The sequence below is a fragment of the Cryptomeria japonica genome, chromosome 4, assembly GCF_030272615.1.
Source record: "Cryptomeria japonica chromosome 4, Sugi_1.0, whole genome shotgun sequence".
NCBI classification, from domain to species: domain Eukaryota; kingdom Viridiplantae; phylum Streptophyta; class Pinopsida; order Cupressales; family Cupressaceae; genus Cryptomeria; species Cryptomeria japonica.
The window spans coordinates 200,399,843-200,423,923 of record NC_081408.1 but is presented as its reverse complement, the minus strand read 5'-3'; positions in this window follow the sequence as shown (position 1 = coordinate 200,423,923).

Below are 24,081 nucleotides of genomic sequence, written 5' to 3'. Positions count from 1 at the left end.
GTCTTCTAACTTTCTATTCCTCTTCCTTGTTCTTCAGTTACTATAGAATTCTCTAATGTTTTTGGAGTAACTAGTTCAACTCTTTGTTCTGGTAAAGGTGCTACCGATTCAGATATAATCATTTCCATTGTTGGTTCCTTGATTTGATTTTTGTTTAGCTCATCTACTTTGACATTAACACTCTCCATAATTCTTTGCAATCTCTTGTTATAACATCTATATTATTTTCTTTCATTACAATAACTAATAAATATTCCTTCATCACATCTAGGATAAAATCTCCCAATAATATAATCTCTCCTGATATAGCATTTGCTACCAAAAAATCTAAAATACTTAACTGTAGGTGTATTTCCAAACAAAATTCATAAGGTGTCTTACCAGTTTATCCTTTGATATGTACTTTGTTGAATGTATAAATCATTGTTCTCACTGCTTCTCTCTAGTAGATATGAGGTGGACTACCTTCCATCATCATTGTTCTAGCAGCATCCAAGATAGTTTTGTTCTTCCTTTCCACAACTCTATTCTGCTGAGGTGTCCAGGGAGCAGAAAATTGTCTTCTTAGACCATGTTTGTCACAAAAGTTATTAAACTCACCGGATGTGAATTAACCACCATGATCTGATCTCAAACATTGAATCTCCAATCGTGTCTCAGTTTCCACTTTAGCCTTAAAGATTTTAAACTTTTCAAATGCTTCATATTTTTATCTCAAAAAAGTAACCCACATCATTCTAGAATAATCATCAATGATTAGCATGAAATATCTATCACCATGAAAACTTTTAACTCTAGCAGGGCCACACAAATCCGTATGAATAAGATAAAGAACATCATTTTATTTATCTTGTATACTCATAAAATAGGTTCAGATTTGTTTACGCATTTGGCATTCTTTACATACCGGATTATAGGGCTTCATAATATTAGGTATATCCCTAAATACCTTAGTTGAATTGGTCCTCACAATGTAATCAAATTTTACATGACATAGCCTTTTATGCCATAACCAACTCTCATCAATCTATGTAATCAATCATGTCTTCTCACTGGAGTCAAATGAAATATATTAACTTTTGTCTATGTACCGGTAGCAATCTCCAAGCCCATTCTGTTAGTGATTTTGCATTTTCTATCCTTGAACTATAATTGAAATCCCTTGTCTACCAATCATCCTACACTCAAAAGATTATGCCTCAAACCTTCAACACAATAAACATTATCAGTATTGTTCTTACCATCCAATGATATAGTTCCTTTTCCTTTGATCATACATATTTTGTCATCTCCAAATCTAACTAAACCACCATCAAAATCTTGAAAAGACAAAAACTTCCCTTTATCTCCAGTCATATGATGTGAACAACCACTATCAACATTCATCCTTGTATTCAATTTTAGTAGCGAGTGCCTTATCTTCAGGTACATTCTCTTCCAGTTTCAGATCATCTTCCTTGATAACCAGGAACACCCATTCCTTCCCATTGTCAGATCTAGTAGCAAAGTCTTCTTTTGAATCATCATCCTAATCAGTAATGCCTATTAGGATAATCAATGAACAACTAAGAGGGGGGCATGAATTAGTTGTTAACAAATTATAACAATTAATCCACTATACAAGCTTAAACTGGAGCACATAAACATTAAATACCAGAATAGAAAAAATAGATACCGGTAAACAATGCAACTCAATAATAAAACAAATGATCAACACAATGCAACCATACCACATAACACCATGATTTGTACATGGAAAACCTGGTAAGGGGAAAAACCACACTGGGAAGCCTACCCATAGGTAGATGATACTTCTACAAAAAGTATGTGTTCCAATGAGGGGCCTACACATGCAGAAGGCACACTGCTTAGAGTGCACTGCTCATTACAAGAGAGTCTCACTGACTACAGAGAGGTTAAAATCACCTCAAAATATTTGGACAACAATCCAATAGAATGAACTGCCAAAGATAGCGTCTACCATGCCTGATTACAGTCCTAGTTAAGCTCAATGTCAAAGGCCTTTGACCTCTTACAAAAACCCAATTTGATCTTCAATGATCGACCAAATCCTCTACTTGAATGATATTACAATATTCACACATTACATTCCCTTTCCATATCCACATTCCTATGTTCTACATTGAGATATTACATTGATTTATACCAACCCTTAGGCTTGAACCAATTAGGTCAGCCACCTAAAGATATTACAATAAGTTCATTACATATATCCATATTAAACTGATATGCCATGTCAGCTTAGACCAAAACAATAATAACCAATCCATAAAGCATCCTGGTAACCTATAGAGAACATGTTAACATGATACCGATCCATAACCTAGATAGGCACCAAACCTATCCTGAGTCCACCATGCCAAGGTTAAGTCTCCTAGTAGTTGATGCTTGACCAATGATCACCTTCAACATCTTCAATTCCATCTAGAAGTCACACCAACACCACTTATGCATCCTATCAAGAATTCTCAATAAAAGCTCTACTAGTAAAACCTTAAACCTACGCCAATAAGGGTTTACTAGAGTGTATGGTAGCATCCAATTACCAAGTCAATACGATCTGACCAAGACATGCTCCAGAAGCATGTAACACATAAAAATCCATTTATCCAAACATGTCTGAAGTGTCCAATAGATAGTCCCTTCTGTTGGTAACACTAGATCCACTGTCCATAACCAAAACTTGTATGTTGGTAGCAACTAGTTCTGGTAGCCAATCATAACTTCTATTATTGACATCAATGATAAAACATCAATGCAGCACACAATCAATCCTTCCATAATACCAACAATCTCCCCCTCTGGCATTGATGGCAACACTAGATGTGAAAAACATCTAAATACCAAGAAATGCCAAACAAGTCTCCCCCAATGGAAGACAACCAACAAACTCCCCTTTTGAATAATATATTTGTATAGCTCTTAAGTTTTATTTTTCACATCAATATCTCTCCCCCTTTGACATCAATGTCAGAGATATAACATAGATATCAAAATTCTGTGAATCTCAAAGCTGACTACTCCCTCTGAGTAGTAGCACCACTTCATCAGTGTCGAAATGAATACTATATCTAATAATGCATGTCAGACTGATGCCAAAATGCATCAATAAAGTCTTTGTCAGATGGGAAGAAACCCCTAACTTGTCTCTCAAATACTCAAATTATTCTTTAGATAGTGGTTTAATGAATATATTTGCAATCTACTCTTTAGTGTTCACATAAACCAATTTGACTTCCTTTTCTTCTACCTTGTCCTTCAAAAAGTTATACTTTATTGATATGTGCTTAGTCTTAGAGTGAAATATCGGATTCTTAGACATGTCAATAGCTATAGAGTTATCATAATAGATAACTATTAGTTCACTACATTTTACCCTGATATCTTTCAACAATTGCTTCATCCACAGGACTTATGTACAATTAGTTGTTGCTGCAACATATTCAACTTCAACAGTAGATAAAGAAATGCGTGACTATTTTTTGTTGATCTATGAAACCAGTTTCTTTCCAAGAAAGAAAGCTCCACTAGAAGTTCTCTTCCTATCATCTATATCTCCTGCCCAATCCGAATCTATATATGCACATAAAGTGAAGTTATCATCTCTATAATACCATAAGCCATATTCAGTTGTGCCTTGTAGATACTGGAATATCCTCTTTACTACACATTCATGATTTTCTTTAGGATTACTTTGATATCTTGAAATAAAACTCACAACATTCATAATATTTGGTCTAGTATGAGTTAGATATAACAAGACACTAATCACAGACTTATACCTTATTGGATTTACCGGTGCAATTGTATCTTTGATAGATAATTTCTCACTTGTCACTATAGGGGTACTTACTGGTTTGGAATTATCCATACAAAACTTCTTCAACAATTCCCTTAGATACTTTGTTTGGTAGATAAAGATGCCTTTGTTAGTTTGAGTAATCTGCAAACCTAAGAAAAATTTCATTCACCAATCATGGACATTTAAAATTCATTATTCATGTTGTTAGCAAATTCCAAGCACAATTTATCCTCTCCTCCAAAAATGATATCATCAACAAATACTTCAATAATCAAAATATCATCATTAGTAATTTTGTAATACAAATGACTGTTAGCACTCTCTTTAGTAAAACTAAGCTTCAAAATAAATATATCCTACCTTGCATACCAAGCTTTGTGAGCTTCTTTCAATCCATATAATGCTTTCTTTAACCTACAAACCATATCCTTATTATCTGTCAGTGAAAATCCATCAGGCTGCTCAATATATACCTCTTCATTTGTCATCCTTCTTCTAGTCATAACTCCCTTGTTCCTATCTCCAATGATTTGATCTTCAGAGTGGTTTAATCTTACATCCCTTGGAGTCTTCTAAACTTCAGGTTCACTAATCTGATCATTAATCATAGTTGAATTTTCTGACTGTACCGATGTAATAGTTTTAGTGTCCTATACCGGTTGAGGAATTGTTGGTTTAGTTATGATAATTTCCACTGTCGGTTCCCTGTTATATGATATAGATTTATTTCTATATTGCTCATCCACTTTGACATTTGCACTTTCCACAATTTTCTGCAATCTTTTGTTATAACATCTATATGCTTTTCTTTGATTAGAATTGTTGGAATTATGGATGAATTAATTATGTATTGCATTGATGTTTTGTCATTGATGTCAACACTAGCTATTATGAATGGTTACCGATAGATAGTTTTTGGTTATCGGTAGAAGATCTAGTGTTACCAGTAGAAGAGACTACCTGTTGGACACTTTTGGTATGTTTGGATCTATGGAGTATGTTTAGTTACATGTGGTATGTTCTTCTGGAGCATGTTTTGGTTAGTTGGTATTAACTTGGTAATCAGATGTTATCATACATTCTTGTAAATCCCTATAGACATTGGTTTAAGGTTTTACCGATAGATCTTTCACTAAGGAATCATGACAGGATGCATAAGTGATGTTCGTGTGGCTTCTAGATGGATTTCAGGATGATGAAGATGTTCTTTGATCGTTCTTCAACTACTTGAAGATATTGCTTTGGTGTGGTGGACCCAGAATAGGTTATGTGCCTATCTAGGTTAAGGACCGGTATTATGTTAATATGTACTCTACATGTTACCAGGATGTTTTCAGATGTCTTATGGATTTGTTATTGTTTTTGGTCTTAAGCCAACATGTTATTGTTTTTGGTCTTAAGCCAACATGGCATATCATTGTAATATGGATTTATGTAATAATCTTATTGTAATATCTTTTAGGTGCCCGACCTAATTGGATTAGGCCTTAAGGTTGGTATAAAATTATGTAAGATCTCATTGTCGATCGTGGCAAGGAATGTAATGTGCGAATATTGTAATATCATTTAGGAAGAAGATTAGGTCGATCATTGAGGATAGAACTAGGATTAAGGAAAAGGTCAAAGGCCTCTAGTATTGAGCTTAACTAAGACTATTATCAGGCATGGCAGTTGTTATTTCTGGCAGTTTATTATTCTGGATTGTTGTCCAAATATCTTGAGGTGGTTTTAACCTCTGTAGTTAGTGAGACTCTTTTGTAATGAGTAGTATGCTCTAGTCAATGTGCTTTCCTGCATGTGCAGGCCCCTTATTGTATCACATACTTTCTGTAGAGAGTATCATCTAACTATGGGTAGGCTTGCCACTGTGGTTTTTCCCTTTTTGGGTTTTCCACATACAAATCTTAGTGTTATGTGGTATGATTACTTTGCATTGATTATCTATTTAATTGTTGAGTTGCATTGTTTACCGGTATCTGTGTCTACCAACATTTGTTTCTACTTTATAGGTATTTGAATATTTATGTGCTCCAGTTTAATATTGTATTGTGGATTAAATGTTATAATCTACTAACAACTAATTCACCCCCCCTCTTAGTTGTTCACCAGTTATCCTAACAAGAATAACCAAGAAATATCTCTTCCTCACATCTAGGATCAAACTTCCCAATTAATTCATCCCTTTTGATATAACATTTACTTCCAAAAATTCTAAAATATTTAACATTAGGTGTATGTCCAAACCATAAATCATAAGGACTTTTATTGGTTTCACCTTTGATGTGAACTTTGTTGAATGTGTAGATTGTTGTACTCACTGCTTCTCTCCAGTAGATATGAGGCAATTAGGCTTCTGTCATCATGGTTCTTGTCCCATCCAAAATGGGTTTGTTCTTTCTTTCCACCACTCCATTCTGCTCAGGAGTCCTAGGAGAAGATACTTGTCTCCTAATTCCATTTGTCTCACAATAACTGTTAAATTCATGAGAAGTGAACTCATTGCCTTGATCTGATCTTAAACATTTGATTTTTCAGTCCAGTTTCAGTTTCTACTTTTTCTTTAAAGTTATTGAATTTCTCAAAAGCTTCAGACTTCTCCCTAAGAAAAGTTACCCTCATCATTGTAGAATAATCATCAATTATCAATATGAAGTACATATAACCTTGAAAGCTTCTAGTTCTTGCATGACCACATAAGTTAGTATGAATCAAATCAAGAACATCATTAGATTTATCTTGTATGCTCTTAAAAGTAGTTCTAACTTTCTTTCCCAATTGACATTCCTTACATACCAGATTATGAGGCTTCATAATATTAGGTATATCTTTAATTGCCTTTGTTGAACTGATCTTGACAATTTTATCAAAATTAACAAGACACAACCTTTTATGCTATAACCAACTCTCATCAATATGAGAAATCAAACAAGTTTTATTACCAATGTTCAGGTGAAAGATATTACCTCTAGTCTGAGTACCAGTACCAATCTCCAAACCAGTCTTGTTAATGTTTTTGGATTTTCTATCCTTGAATTGAAGTTGGAATCCCTTGTCCACCAATTGAAGAACACTCAAAAGATTATTCTTTAAACCTTCTACATAATAGACATTATCAGTATTATGCTTACCATCTATAGAAATAGTACCTCTACCTCTGATAATACATGCTTTGTCATCTCTAAATCTTAATTGACTACCATTGTAATCATGCAGGAACAAAAAAATATTTTATCTCTAGTCATATGATGTGAGCATCCACTATCAATTACCCATTCATTCTTATCTTCAACTTTTTTTGCTAGGGCCTTTTCTTCATTCTTGATAGCCAATTCTAGTTCATATTCTTTTAGGGCATAGAACACCCATTCCTTTCCATTGGCGGATCCACTAGTAGAGTCTTCTTCTGGTTCATCCTCAAAGTCATTAGTTACTTCTTCCTCATCCACTATGTAACATTGTTTGTTTCTGTTGAATCTATATCTATTTTGATTAGGCTTGAATGATTTCTTAATTCTTTCCTCAAATATTGCTTTCCTTTCAAGACATCTAGATGCAAAATGATCAATCATAATATATGCAAAACATTTAAAAGGTTTTTTTCCTTCATACTTACTTCCTTTCGGTCCTTTAGGCACTCTTCTAGAAAATAAGGTTTCAAGTTGCTCAAATTCTTCATCCTCTTTCCTCATGTCTTCCAATTCTTTTACACATAGGGATTTCCAATCATTCTTCCTGATAGATGATGATGATGATGCATGAAAAGCATGTTCAAATTTTGCAGCTCTAGAAGTTCCAAATTCTTCAAGCTCAAAAGTAGATAACTTCCCAATTAGAATGTCTCTGTTAACTGAGATGTTTTTCATTGTCCTCAATTCATTAATTGTAGTTGCCTTCATCTTGTAAGTTGGTAGAAGGGCTCTCAAGACTTTGGAAACTATTTCATCTTCATTTAGAGAAATTCCCATGACAATCTCATTTACTCTTTCCATAAATGTAGCAATTCTTTCATTGTCATCCATCTTCAAGTTTTCATATCTCACCTGGTAGCCATCAAGTTTAGCAATTTTGATAGTAGGGTCACCTACATTCAGAGTTTGCAATTTATCCCACATAACCTTTGCAGATGATTTATTAGTCAATGACATGATCTACTGATCAATAAGTGCACACAGGAGGGCTTCTCTAGCTCTGCAATCATTCTCAATATTCTTGTCCAAGTCTGTAGGAGTAGGATTGCCAAATGCCAGATCATAAGGTGTGTAACCTTTCTCAGTGATCTCCCAAATATCCTTGCCAAGACATCTAAGATGAGTCTCCATTCATATTTTCCATATCCCATATATTGTTCCACCAATCTTAGGGATTTCTCTTCTCAAGATAGTTGTTGGTGGATTAGTTTCCATAGGATCTACCTCAAGCAGTTAATCTTCTGCAAAAGAGGACCAAATCTTTGATACCAATTGTTAGGATAACCAGTGAACAACTGAGAGGGAAGGTTAAATCAGTTGTTAACAAATTATAACAATTAATCCACTATACAACTTTTAACCAGATCATATAAACATTAAATACCGAAATAGAAGAAACAGATACTAGTAGAAATAGATACTGGTAAACAATGAAACTAAATAATAAAACATGTGATCAACACAATGTAACCATACCACATAACACCATGATTTGTATGTGGAAAACCTAGTAAGGGGAAAATCCATGGTAGGAAACCTACCCATAGTCAGATGATACTTCTGTAAAAAGTATGTGATACAATGAGGGGCCTGCACATGCAGGAAGCCACATTTCCTATAGCATACTGCTCATTATAAAAGAGTCTCATTGACTACAAAGAGGTTAAAACCACCTCAAGATATTTGGAAAATAATCCAGTAGAATGAACTACCAAAGATAGCATCTACCATGCCTGATTACAGTCCCGGTTAATCTCAATGCTGGAAGCCTTTGACCTCTTACATAAACCCAATTTGATCTTCAATTATCGACCAAATCCTCTACCTGAATGATATTACAATATTTGCACATTATATTCCCTTTCCATATCCACATTCCTATGTTCTACAATGAGATCTTACATTGATTTATATTAACTCTAAGGCCTCAACCAATTAGGTTGGCCACCTAAATATATTACAATAAGTTCATTACATATATCCATATTACAATGATATGCCATGTTGCCTTAGAACAAAACAATAATAATCAATCCATAAATCATCTCGGTAATGTGTAGAGAATATGTTAACATGATACCAGTCCATAACCTAGATAGACACTGGACCTATTCTGATTCCACCATGCCAAAGTTAAGTCTTCAAGTAGTTGAATGTTGACCAATGATCACCTTCAGCGTCCTCAATTGCATCTAGAAGTCGCACCAACACCCCTTATGCATCCTGTAAGGAATTCTCAATAAAAGCTCTGTCGGCAAAACCTTAAACCTATGTCAATAAGGGTTTACTATAGTGTATAGTAGCATCTAATTACCAAGTCAATACCATCTGACCAACACATGCTCCAAGAGCATATAACACATAAAAATCCATTGATCTAAACATGCCGGAAGTGTCCAACTGATAGTCCCTTCTATCGGTAACACTAGATCCACTGTCGGTAACCAAAACCTGTCTGTCAGTAATAGCTAGAGTTGGTAGCCAACCATAATAGTTAGTGTTAACATAAATAACAAAACATCAATGCAAGACATAATCAATCTTTCCATAGTACCAACAATGCCTTCCTCATCTGCTATGTAGCATGCTTTGTCTCTATTTTTCTTGTATTTATACTTGTTCTAATATCAAAGGTTAGGATTAAATGATCTTCTAACTCTTTCTTCAAATCTTGAATTCCTTTCAAGACATCTAGATCCAAAATCACCAATCTTATTACATGCAAAACATTTAAAAGGTTCTTTAACTATTGGCAATTGACAATTGGATTCACATGTTGTCATTCATGGCAACAAGATTCTATGGAAGTCATATACCAACATTAGGAGGCATTCACTGGAAGATACTGACATTAGGTATCCATGATTATAACTGGCACCACAACCGGTACTAGCACCGACATCCAACACTTCAGTGAAGCTGACATAAAGGAAGTTTTATTTGTAAAATCATTTTGTAATTATTGTATAAGACCGACATTATATATCTTTTGTATTGTAAGCTGACATAAGGAATATTTTTTGTAAAGGGTATATAGGTCAGTTTGTTAGGTCATTTTGATAGGATGTAAGGATATAGAGTATGTGGATGGAATAGGAGAATATAAAATTGTGTTATGCAAAGGATATGTATGTAGATCATGTGTATGTGAATGATATATCATGCAATGATCTGTAGATGTTTTGTAAGGCATTCTTGGAGGGAAGGAGATACTGGCAGAAGTGTTCAGGGATTATGAACTACTACAGAGCATAGCTATAACTGGAACTCTTTTTGGAATTATAGATGTATATTGTGAGTTCATTATTGCTATTTTACCTCAGCAAAAGCTTGTAGTCAGTGAGACTCTTTAGTGATGAGCAGTGTGCTCTAGGTAGCGTGCCTTCCTGCATGTGCAAGTCCCCTCTCTCTATAATCTCTTTCATATGGCCAGTGAATTGATATTGTGGGTCACAAATCCCACTATGGTTTTCCCTCTTTGAGGTTTTCCACATATAAATTATATGTGTTATGGTGTTCATTCATGTGGATGGTTTATTTGCTTCAAGTTATATGTTTATTCATTTATTGGTTTATATGTGGATGTTATAAAAGCATAAAATCTTATCTTATGGGTAGAACACTGATTCACCCCTCTCTCAGTGTTCTTGGATCCCAACAATTGGTATCAAAGCTTGGTACCTCAAAAGAAGTTTAACAACTTGAGGAAGGTCCTAAAACCAGAATCGTTAGGCATGGCTATGGAAAAGAAACTTGAGATGGCTCTTGAGGATTATGATGCTAAAAGGATGAAGAACTTAAAACTACAAGATGAATTGAATTTTAAAAACGAGGTCATTCTTGTCCTATAAGAAAGGTTATCATCAGCTCAAGCTAGGAGAAAGGAACTTTTGCAAAAATAGGATGATGAAAATGCACTCAAGGAACATTGTCAAACACTGAGTCAAGCAAACATGCTCATCAAAAATGAAATGCAAGACCTGACTATGAGGATGTCAAAAGATATTGAGGACAAAAAGAAGAAGGAAGAAAATATTGTTATATCTCTAAAAAACAAATCTAAAGAATGTGACATATTGGCTTATGAGAATGATATGTTAAAAACTAGTTTGGTGCAATCTTGGAATAATGAACAAGAACTTGAAAGACAAGTAATAACTCTAAGAGATGATTTGACTACTGCAAGGGAGTATAAAGAAAAGTTTAGGATCATTGCTGCACAATTGGATGACTTACTAAAAAGACAAAGGCAGAGTGATTATTCTAGAGGACTTGGATTTGTACAAGGTGAAAGCTATGGTACTGCAAATAAAGGGCAGACAACTAGTATGCAGAACTCATCAGAACAAAGGAAATCGGTAAGGAAATATAAATCTTATAAATTCAATGGTATATGATTTATTTGTAATAAATTTGGCCATATGGATAAACAATGTAGAAATAGAGCAAATCAAAACTACAATTTTGTTCCCGGTCAAGGCATAAATTGCAAGAAATATGGTCATAAAATAGAAGACTGCAGAATGAATGTTAAATGTCATGCATGTGGAAAGTTTTGGCATTTGGCTAATCAATGTAGGTCAAGGAATGACACTAGATATGTCAAAGAAATTCAAAAGAATAATGTTACATATTATGCATGCAACAAAATAGGTCTTATTGCTAAGTACTGCAGAAGCAAGACTCAATCGGTTAGCAATGATAAAGAAATTGAGAAAGGAAAGTAGAAGGTAGATGAAATACAACAAGATCACATCAAGAGATGGGTTAGAAAATCTAAAGAACCAACTGGAGATGCAACTACATCCGTAACTCCATTGGTAGAACAGAGCATTCCTCCACTGGTAGGAATTCAACTGGTAACTGAGAAATATGCCTTAGGGGTTGGAAAATTCATTATAAATCTTGCATATTCCCCAAAGGAGATCGGAAGAGATCTGGAGAGTTGTGTTAATCATTGATAAAGGTTTATGTGGCATAAGACTGTGAAACTAACATCTAGTAAGGTACATCCCTAAGCATTTATGACAGTGAAGGATTGGGGTTTACTCACTGATAAAAGGGGAAAGTGGATTCATTTTCACTCACCCAACATTCAAGCATCTAGAGCAAAGCAAAGGATAATCTCAGGTGATTAAGAGCAAGAAAAGGCATTTTGAAAGGATTTGCAGCAACTATCTGAGAAGCACTCAAATCTTCCAACTGACAATCACTTTTAGGTATTTCTTCAAAATGGCATCTAGATCATCTACTCCTACTTTCATTGCAAATCCCACCATTGTTGAAGTTAAGGATAGATCGAGACTTGTTTTCAAGGAAGTTCCCCTGATAGCCAAGAAGGAAGACTCTGCAAGTGCATTCTTTAGGGTTCCTGATGATGTGATGTATGTTGAAGATGTAAGGGCATATATTCACTACACCTTGGAGGATCTAGGAATATAGGAGATAAAAGGAATGTATCAATCTATGATATTGATCAGCTCTGGAACAATCGAACTAGAATACAAATCCATTAAGGATCTAGGTTTAACTAGTATCCTATACATATCAGAATTCAAAGATGAGGTGATCAGATATGTTTTGAGTAGGGTTCACAATGAATTCATCTGGCTGGATTGGCCCTACATGATAAAAAAGGAGGCTATTCAAGCAGTTACCAACTTACCCAAATGTGGACAAGAACCTGGCAAGAAGATCTCCAACTGTGAGGTTGAGAAGCTCACTGGTGCAACCCATGATGGAAGATCAATGAAGATCAACACAATCAAGGACACAGATGTGAAGTTTGCAAGCATGATAATCAATTATAAGGTAACTCAATCTAGTCAATTGAACTCTATTGCTAGTTATTGAATCCATGTTGCATACCAAATGCTGAGGATTGTTGGAAAATATAACTTGTGTGAATGGCTAAGAAATGAACTAATGTTGAATCTTGAAAAGATTAAGGGTGTTAAGAAAGCAACTTTTTGGTTTGGAAATTGCATTGTCTATTTGATGCCTTAGTTCATAAATGAGCTACCTGGTCTAGGGAAGAAGCATTGGGATCATGACATACTGGTAGGAATTCAAATCAAGGAAGCAATCACCGGTCTTGGTACCGACAAAGATGAAAAGATTTGGGGCTATTTCAAAACATTTCAAGAAAATATGAGGCATAGAGAAAGGATTTCAAAGCACATTGTGGAGAAATACTCTGCTGATATCTGTTTTATTGTGAAGACTAATGAAACCCTCATGGAGGTAGTGGAACCAAGGACCATATGGGTCATTGAGATTGGATATGAGGTGGATGATAACATTCTAGATCTTTATGCAAAGATACTGCTACAAGCTCCATTAGATGATAAAACCAAACATTTTGGCACTGTAGAAGAAAAGGCTCTTGAAGTCAAGACTAGATTTAGCAGGAAGAGAAGAGAGAAGAAAATATATAAGATATCTACATTCATTTAGAATGTGATTCATAGAATAATATTGAAATGGTTTCTAGATCCAAACTAGCAGAACAACTAGTAACACAACTAGCAGTGGCTAGTGTTTTAGAGGTGAAGAGGCTTGGAACTTTCATTTCTACTATCACTTCTGATTATGATCTAGAGGACAATGAACCTCTAGCATTCAAAAGGGTACAAAGTAAGAAATTTGACCAGCAATTGGTAGAGGAGAAAAAGGTGGAGCCAAGGAGGAAGCTAGTAAGAAAGGCAACAAAACCTATTGCACCCCTACCTCCGACAAGGAAACCTATTCAAAAGAGAAAACCAATAACATCCACTCCGGCAACCCCCAATAAGAAAAATAACAGTGATGTTGCTACTGAATCTGGTAAGGCTACAATGACTTGTGCTGAATTGATTGATGAAATAAAAAAGGATGGAATTTTGAAAAATTTATCCATTCATTACGAAGATTTAGAGGACAATGAGTAGAATGAGATTGAAGAGGCAATTTCGTTACACATAGATAAATATAAGAGAGCCTTAGTAGAAATTTTGAGGGAAATTCCTCTATCACTGTGGTGTAGGGGCACCTCATCAACAATAAAATCATGGCTCTGAGGATGAATACTAGGATCATAGTGTTTGTCTTAGTTTCTTGTGTTTATGCTAGTTTCATGTATTCAATAAAGACCCCACCATGTAAACCCATGTCACTAATTAGGCAATTTGATAAGCCAATTAGAACAATGTGGTCAATAAGGGTAGTAAAATGTTTGGTTTTGTGTTTGATAGGTTTTTAGGATTTTTTAGGGGTGTTTGGTTGATCCAAGTGTGTGGATCCCAACCTTAGAGAGTTTAACAACTTTTTATGCAAAAATGCAACTTTTGAAAGTCTAACTTTTGAGCGCAAAAGTGCAACTTTTCAAAATGCGGTCGATGTAATCCTTTCATCGAATCAAACCTCTTCTAAAGTTGGTTGGAAACCATTGGAGAGTTCTATAAGCCTTGGGGACATGATTCCCAAGAGGGTGATTTTGGATTAAAGTTTGAAAGCAATAAAGTACTAAAAATTTGAGTTTTCCCAGAAATTTTGAGTTTACAGAGATTGTATGTCCTTAACTGGCTTGAACTTGACAAAATAATTCATGGAGTAGATGGAGGAATGAATCTTATTTGATTTGGTGGTGGTCTTAGGCTTTGATTATTTCTATTTAGTGATAACCCTCCATTTTTATTACTATAACATGGAAAGTAAGGGTTTGGCTAGGGTTTTAGCCAAAAATGGCCATATCTTGCATTCTAGTCAACTAGAAGTTTCTTCCTTTGGTGGAGTGCAGGATTGACTTATGTATTTTAGGATTTTCATGGGTTTTTGTAGGGAAAACTTGGTTGTTAGGAGAAAGAAGCAAAACTAGGTAGGCATCTCTATGTGACTACCTTCAATAAATTTAGGACAGTCATCATAAAATATGATAGCGGTGGATTCTAGGCATGCAACCTTGGAATTAGAGGTTATTAACCATTCCCCACATTCTCATAAATTTTGTGTTGCATTTGGGATACTGGTAATGGGGGTTTCTTTGTAAATTAGCCCTAATTGCCCTAATTAGGTCTCTAGGCTTCTAAGGGGTTTAGACCCTTAGGCTATAGATCTTGCCAACCCATTTTGGGGATGAGTGTAACTCCCAAAAGGGTATCTAGAATTGTGAGTATATTGTTAGAGTGTGTGGAAGATTTTGGATTTAAGGTCAATTCTCTCACTAAATATGGCTACTAGCCTAGGGGTAGGTTTCCAAAGGAGGTATAAGGATTTGAAGAGAAAACCCTAAACCAATGCTTGGAACAGTCCTTAGTAGTCATGAATGGACCAATTCCAAAGCCCCTAAGAGAAAGTGTGACTAGCGAGGCATTTTAGAGAAGTTGAAGCCATTTACTCATGTTGAGTAGGTGTTAGGATTGAGTAGGGGAGAGTAGTTCAAAACCTTAAGGTGTGGAGTCCTTCCTTGTAGGGTAATTTTTGTCATTTGAATGGTCATAACCTAATCTTTTGGACATGTCCTTAGGTGTAATAAGGCCTTTGCATGAAGTGGTATCAGAGCATAGGAGTGTGCTTTGGATAGAAGAGGAAGAAAAGATGTTAGAGGAGGAGGGATCCCAGGAAATCCCATCAAGAATGGCCAATACCAAGTTGAATGTCCTAGTGAAGAAGCAGATGGCAGAGAGAAGAGAAATTAGGGCTAAGAATTAGGCCTTAAGAAATGATATGGACTGGTTGAAGGATAGAGTGGAGAGGGGAGAGAGAGACTTTGGAGGAGATGAAGAAGGCGATGAAGAGGAGATACCTAGGGAGGAAGAAATAGAGGTTCCTGTAGACCAAAGACCCATGATGAGTGTCCTCAAGTCGATGGAAAGAAGAACAATGGATGTGAAATTGGATCTACCAGTTTTTGGTGATAAGATGGAACCAGATACAATGATGGAGTGGATAGACTCCTTAGACAATTTCTTTGAGAGTGAATACATACCAGAGCACCAAAGGGTGAAGATGACCCAATCCAAAATGAAAGGGGATGCACTAACTTGGTGGACTTTCATCCAAGATGAGAGGGTGAAAGAGGAGAAAAGAAAAGTTGCAACTTGGAAGAAGATGATGGCTTTCGTGAAGGAAGCCTATGTTCCAGTAGACTATAATGTCCAATTGCATAAGAGAAGACAAAACTTGAAGCAAACGGAGATAGACCTAAGCTCCTACACAGAGGATTTCATGAAGTTGTGTGTGAAGACTGAGGTAAAGGAGAGTGAATATGAGAAGGTGGCAAGATATCTCAATGGACTAAGATTTGCCATGCAAGAAGATTTGAACCTCCACACCCCAGAGACAGTCCAAAAGTGCTTTCAGTTGGCACTCAAGGTGGAGGAGAAAATAAAGAGAAGACAAGAACAAAATAGTAGAGGCAAAGGGAAAAAACAAAGAGGGGGAAGAATTCCTTTCAGATGTAGAGGAAATGGTTTTGGATGCCAAGGTGAGTCTAATCAAGAGAGCACCAGAGGAGAGAGCAGTTACAACCAAGGAGGAGGCTACAATCAAATAGGGAACTTTAGGGGTAGAAGACTATTCTCCAAAGGAAGATCCCAAGGTAGAGGACCTCATAGATGATAAAATTGTAACCAAGAGGGGCACATGGCCAATAGGTGTCTGGAGAAGGCTACAAGCTCCATGGGAGAAAGGAGGAGCATCTTGGTGCAAGAATTTGATTGTTAAAGTATGGCAAGTGCAAACACTTATCAAAGTGTTAATGCTCCTGATAGTTATGGCTACCCTGAAAGAGGAGAGGATCTGATGATGAGGAGAGTAGTAACCACCATGAAGGTACCTGATAAGGAGTCCCCACAAAGAAAGTCTCTTTTCAAAACTACTTGCAAGGCAAGAGGAAAGGTATGCAAGGTCTTGATAGACTCCGGGTCTACTGAAATTTTTTTCTCTTGAAATGGTAGAGAAGCTTAAGTTGAGAAGATTTCCACATCCTTACCCCTATAAGGTCTCATGGCTCACCCAAGGTAAAAAAGCAATGGTGGAAGAGAAGGCATGGGTAGATTTTTAGGTTGGATCATATAAGGATAGGTTGCTATTTGATATGGGCCAAGATGGATGCATGTCATGTCTTATTTGGAAGACCATGGTAGTTTGATTTGAAGGCTTACCATGATGGGGTTAGAAACACCTATTCTATCACCAAAGATGGTAAGGTGATAGAGATTTTACCCCTGATGGAGAGGGAGATAGAAAAGAAGGGAAATGATGCCAAAGTGTTGTCAGTAGAAGGCAAGAAGTTCATGAAGGAGATTGCAGAGAAGGATGCAGTTTGCTATGCCCACATCCCTAAGTCCAAGAGGACAAAGAAGAAGAAACTTGTAAAGTGGAAAGAAGAAGGACATGGGCACATAGACCTTGCTATTAGACAGTTACTTGACAAGTACAAAGGCATCATCTCTAATGGAATGCAAAGATCCCTGCCACCGATAAGAGACATAAGTCATTGCATAGATCTGATCCCTGGATCTACCTTACCAAATAAAGCAACATACAAACTTACTCTAGATCAGAATGCAGAGATGGCAAGACAAATTGAGGAGTTTCTTGAATCAAGGCTAATTGGCAGAAGCTTAAGCCCATGTGCAGTACTAGCAGGCCTTGCACCCAAGAAAGAAGGAAATTGGAGGCTATGCACAGACTCAAGGGCCATCAACAAGATAAATATAAGGTATAGGTTCCAAATCCCTAGGATAGAGGATTTACTTGAGTGCTTGGGGACTACTAAATATTTCACCAAAATGGATCTAAAAGGTGGATACCATCAAATTAGAATAAGGCCAGGTGATGAATGGAAAATAACTTTTAAAACCAATGAGGGATTGTATGAATGGAAAGTCATGCCATTTGGGTTGTCCAACGTCCCTAGTACCTTTATGAGGTTGATGAATGAGGTCTTGGTGGAGTTCATAGGAAAGTTTGTGATAGTATACATTGATGATATCTTGATCTTTAGCCACAAAAGGAAAGAGCACCTCAAACACATAGATATAGTCCTCAAAAGGTTACATGAAGAGCACGTAATGATAAATTTGGATAAGTGTTTGTTCATGCAGGAGGAGATCATCTACTTGGGCTTTGTAATCTCACAAGGTGATTTCAAAATGGACCAAGAAAATGTGAGTGCCATATTGTCTTCCCCTACACCTAAAACTATTAATGATGTCTGGATTTTCCATGGTTTAGCAACTTTTTATAGGGAGTTTATAAGGGGGCTTAGTCATGTTTGTGCACCTATGCTTGACACCATAAAATGAGGACAAAAGTGAAAGTTTAGTTTGACCAAGGAGGTAGATGACTCATTTGAAACTTAAAAGAAGATGTTGGTATTTTGGTATGGTTTTGTCATTGATGTCAACACCTATCAACACTTATCAACTCTGGCACTTTGAAGAAATGGTTATGTTCACCGGCAAGCAAGTTACTTTATGTACAGTCACCAGTATCTGGTACATTGGCAGGATATAATGTTCACCGACACTTGGAATGACATGGAAAACATCTAGTTATGTTGAAGACATTGTTTGGATACTCTGTCTTGGAGAATTGTTCATTGGTATATTTGTATTTACATATTTGTTGTTACTGGCAAATAGGTCCAGGTTATGCACCGACGGGCTTATCTATTCTAGATCAACACAACACACTTTGGAGATGATTTTGTTGTTATTTTAAATGCATTAAGATGACATGTTGAAATCAGATACTGCATCGGTTATTTATTTACTTATAATTATTTTATCATAAAATATTTTAGAGCCGACCTACTAAAATTGGTCTTAGGTTATGGTATATATGTAAGATCTTATTTGTAAGATCGATAGGCGATCAGGAAAAAGAATTATAAGAGGATATATGCAAGAATAAGCAGATGATACGATAGACATCATTTAAGGTGAAGCAAGGTTTTTGTGAAGGCATATCAGATTTGAACTGGTATTGAATCCAGCATATGAAGATTCTATTTTGAGAACTACATTATTATTGGATTTAACCATCCAATTGTAGTCAGTGTGACTCCTATTTGTGTTTGAGCAGTGAGCTCTCTAGGTGCTTGGCCTTTCTGCATGTGCAGACCCCATTTGTATACACATACTATCTGTAGTAGTATCATCTGATTGTTGGTAAGGTTTCCCACCATGGTTTTTCCCCTTACAGGGTTTCCACGTACAAACATTGGTGTTATGTGTAGTGGATGTTATTATTTTTCTATTTCATGCATTAATCTTTACTGGTACTATAATTAACTAATAAACTATCTACCAACATAAAGTTTGATTTACCGGTATTAAGCATTAAGGTTGGTTAAGTTGTTTTTGGTTTGAATTTTTTAGACAACTGATTCACTCCCCCCTTCTCAGTTATCTCTAGGACCTAACAATTGGTATCAGAGCCGAGTCCTCTTTTTGCAGAAGTTTAATAGCTTGAGGAGATCCAATGTATACTAACTATTTTAGGAAGGACAGTCCTAAACTTGATGGAACCAACTATGGTATATGGAAGATGAGAATGGAGACACATATAAATTCCATTGGAAAGGACTTCTAGTATGTCACAAAGAATGGCTACATTTCTCCTACTCAAATTTATCTTAATCCACCTACCTTAGGAAAAGATGAAAATGATTGCAAGGCAAGAGAAGCACTTTTGAGAGCATTATCAGATCATAAAATCATGGTATTATCAGATAGATAAATTGCTAAAGCTATTTGGGATCATTTGGAAAGATTGAATGAAGGAGATTCCACAGTCAAAATTGCAAAACTTGAAATCTTCCTAGTCAGGTATGAAAATCTGAAAATGAAGAAGATGAAAGGATTTATGCTTTTATGAAAAGAGTAAATGAAATTATTTTAGGTATTAAATGTTATGGAGGAACCTTAAGTGAAGATGAAATTGTTTCAAAATTTTTAAGAGGATTGCCACCGGCATATAAAATAAAAGTTACTACTATAAATGAGTTGAGAACAATGCCTAATACATCAGTAACTAGGGATACATTGATTGGAAAACTTTTAGTTTTTGAAATTGAGGAATTTGGTCCCATTGCTACTATAAAGATAGATTTAGCTTTTAAGGCATCAACATCATCTGCACCATCTTTTGACAAATCTGATTGGAAAGCCTTTTATGAAAGAGAACTTGAGGAAAGCAGGAGAGAAAATGAAGAACTTGAAGAACTTGAAGCACTATTTGCAAGGAAAATGCCTAGAGGTCTAGTTGGAAGTAAGTATGAAGGTAAAGTACCCTTTAAATGCTTTAACTATAATAAGATTGGTCATATGGCTTCAAGATGCCCTGATAGACATGCTAGACTAAGAGAAGAAGCTAGAAGAACATACAAGCCTAACCCTGAATATCAGAGATATGGATTTAAGAAGAATAAAGATAAATCTTGTTATCTTGCTAATGAAGGAGTCACTGATGATTCTGATGAAGATCCGGTAGATAATGTTGACCTATTGTTCAACTGGTAGAGTAGGCCCTGGCAGCTAAAGTTGAAGTTAAGAATGAATGGATCATTGATTTAGGATGTTCACATCATATGACTGGTGATAAAGGTAAATTCTTGAACTTTCAAGAATATAATGGAGCTCTGGTAAGGTTTGGAGATGATCAAGCTTGTTTGATCAAAGGAAAAGGTACTATATCTCTTGATGGTAAGCATAATACTGATAATGTTTACTATGTAGAAGGTTTAAAGCATAATATTTGGAGTGTTGGTCAATTAGTTGAGAAAGGATTTCAGTTACAATTCTGCAAAATTATGAATAGAACTGGTTTGGAAATTGCAACCGGTAATCAAACTAGAGGAAACATCTTTCATTTAAATAACAGTGAAAAGACATGCTTGATTACACACATTGATGAAAGTTGGCTATGGCATAAGAGACTTTGTCATGTAAATTTTGATTGCATGGTAAAAATTAGTACTACTAAGGGAGTTAGAGATCTACCTAAGATTGTTAAACCTCACAATCCAATATGTAAGGAATGTCAATTTGGAAAACAAGTTAGAGCATCTTTTAAAAGTATTCCAAAAAAATCCAATAATGCTCTTGAATTAATTCACACTGATTTATGTGGTCCAGCTAGAACTAAAAGCTTACAAGGTGATAGATATTTCATGCTAATCATTGATGACTATTCTAGAATGTGTTGGGTTACTTTTCTCAGAGAAAAATCAGAAGCACTTGGGAAGTTCAAACTATTCAAAGCAATGGTAGAAAATGAAACTGGTAAGAAAATAAAATGTCTAAGATCAGATCAAGGAGGTGAATTCACATCTAAGGAATTTAATACATTTTATGAAGTGAATGGAATCATAAGATAGTTATTAGCACCCTGGACACCACAACAGAATGGATTTGTAGAAAGGAAAATAAAAACTATCTTGGACGCAGCTAGAAGTATGTTATCTAAAGAAAATCTACCACATGTATATTAGAGAGAGGTAGTAAGCACAACGATCTATACATTCAACAAAGTTGACATTAAAGGTGAAACCAGTAAGACCCCTCATGAACTATGGTTTGGTATTACTCCTACTCTTAAATATTTTAGAGTATTTGGAAGTAAATGCTATATTAGAAGAGACAAGTATATTGGCAACTTTGATCCTAGAAGTGATGAAGGAATATTTCTTGGTTATTTATCTAAGAGAAAAGCATATAGATGTTTTAACAAGAAATTACAAAAAATTGTTGAGAGTACAAATGTGAAGATTGATGAACAATTTAGAGGAACTTCAAGGTATATAGACTCTGAACCGGCAACAGAGATACTGATAAATGAACCTACATTGAATCCACTAGTACAAAATGAAGATCCACTTACACCAGTATCATCTGAAAATTCCACTGTAAATGAGGAACAACAAAAAATAAAGACACCTTGGTATGTAAGATTGAACCACTCTGAAAATCAAATAATTGGGAACAAGTATCAAGGAGTTATGACAAGAGGAAGACTGCCAAATGAAGAGGTATGTCTTATTTCTCAAATTGAACCATCATCGATTAATGAGGCATGTGAAGATAAACACTGGATTAAAGCTATTGAAGAGGAACTAGAACAAATTAAGAAGAATAACACATGGATATTAGTTCCCTGGCCTAAAGACAAAAATGTGATTGGAACAAAATGGGTATTTAGAAACAAACTTAACGAAGATGGGAAGGTAATAAGAAATAAAGAAAGACTAGCATGTAAGGGATATTATCAGAAAGAAGGAATTGATTATATTGAAACCTTTGCACTGGTAGCTAGATTTAAGGTAGTCAAATTTGATGCAGAGGATGAAGGATCTGGTTGCAATCTTGCAAACTTAAGTGGAATATGGACCCAAACCCCAACACTCCTATGGTGTTTCAAATGCTCAAAGTGCCTCAATAGGCTCAAAACTTGTCTTCACCTTAATCAGGTGTTTCCTCCACCTCCACACACATAAAATAACCTCACCTAACATGTCTCCAAGGCTACCAAGCCCTCAACTCATCATCTAATACAAAAACCCAAATCTAGCCCTTCACTAGGCCTAGTTTCCTAGTAGCCCTGCCTGGACTGTTTTATGCCTGTTTCATGAAATTTTCCCAAAACACCAACAAATGTTTTGAATTTTTTAGATACCCATTATAAACCCCTATCAACACCCAATGTTATACCTATGCTTGTTTTGGCCCAACTCCTTCAAAACCCTGTTGTCCCTAGTCACTGTGAGGGCTAATTAGGCATGTTTTGTTAAGGAAGTACCCTTCAAACTCATCCTTAGGTCTAACCCTTCTATAAAGTCTCTAATTATGATGCCACACCAAGGATTTTCAAGGTATTAAGGTTCAGATACATTCCTAAATACCCAAACTCCAAAACCCTCATTAAATCACCCACAAACCTAGGGCTTGCTCAAAATCACTTCAAAACTCACTTCCAGAATCAAACAAAGGTTGATTCACCCAACATTTAACATCTCTCCACTAATTCCATCATAAAAGTATGACCTCCTTAAGGCCAATCCTCTGCTACTACACCTATGGCATCAAAACCATGTGTTTTCAGTCATCTATCTTGGTGTACACCTGCAAACTCAAACTTCCTATCATCAAAATGTTAGGAACATCTATTGTACATGTTAGAAATGAATCCAACCTATGAGAATTAGAATATGAATTCAAAGGATGGATCCAAACATCCTTAAAAACTATCAAAACAAATGGACACTTCACAGTCTATTCTAGGACAATCAGCAACAAAATGAGAACAATATTATTTCAGAACTTCAAAATGTCTCAATCATGCATTGATCAATCAACTGAACCCTCAAAGCATGGTAGACATGATATTGTTACTTCCAAAGAAAAGTAAAACAAACAATATTCAGAAAATGCAGGAAATAAATGTGTCTTATTGTTGTTCCAGAATTACAAACTGTCTAACAGACTTCTCCAGACTTCCTTATAGACTTCTTCACATACAATAATGTTTGCACAGACTTTATAAACATCTAGACAACCACCATAACTGATCCAAATCAGTTAGAAGGCACTAACAATTCCTAAAAGCATGATTTTCACATTTACATACTAACCGTTGTAATTCAAATATTTGAATTTACAACTTATTGATTTTGTAACCTATGACACTTTTAATTTATCTAAATCATAATTTGACACTCCTAGAGATAATTAAATGAATCTAGAACCTCATCAAACCAAACTTGTTCTCATGGACACTATTGGCCCTTATTACAATAATTTTATGCATAGGAGCATCATTAGGACACTTAAGGTCTTTACAGAAACACATCATCTTTAGCATAAGAAACCATAATGGGCTTCAACACCTCCAAGTTGATCTTTCTTGATGTCATGATCCTTCCTTCACTCCTTGGTAACATGAAACAAGTTCTTATCTTCTGGGATGCTCTTGCATCATACTCCCCACCAATAAGAAAATTCTTGTCCCAAGAATGATGCTGCTGCTTCCAAACATCAGATTGCTTTTGCCTCCTCACAAATCTTGATTGAGGGATGAAATAATCCC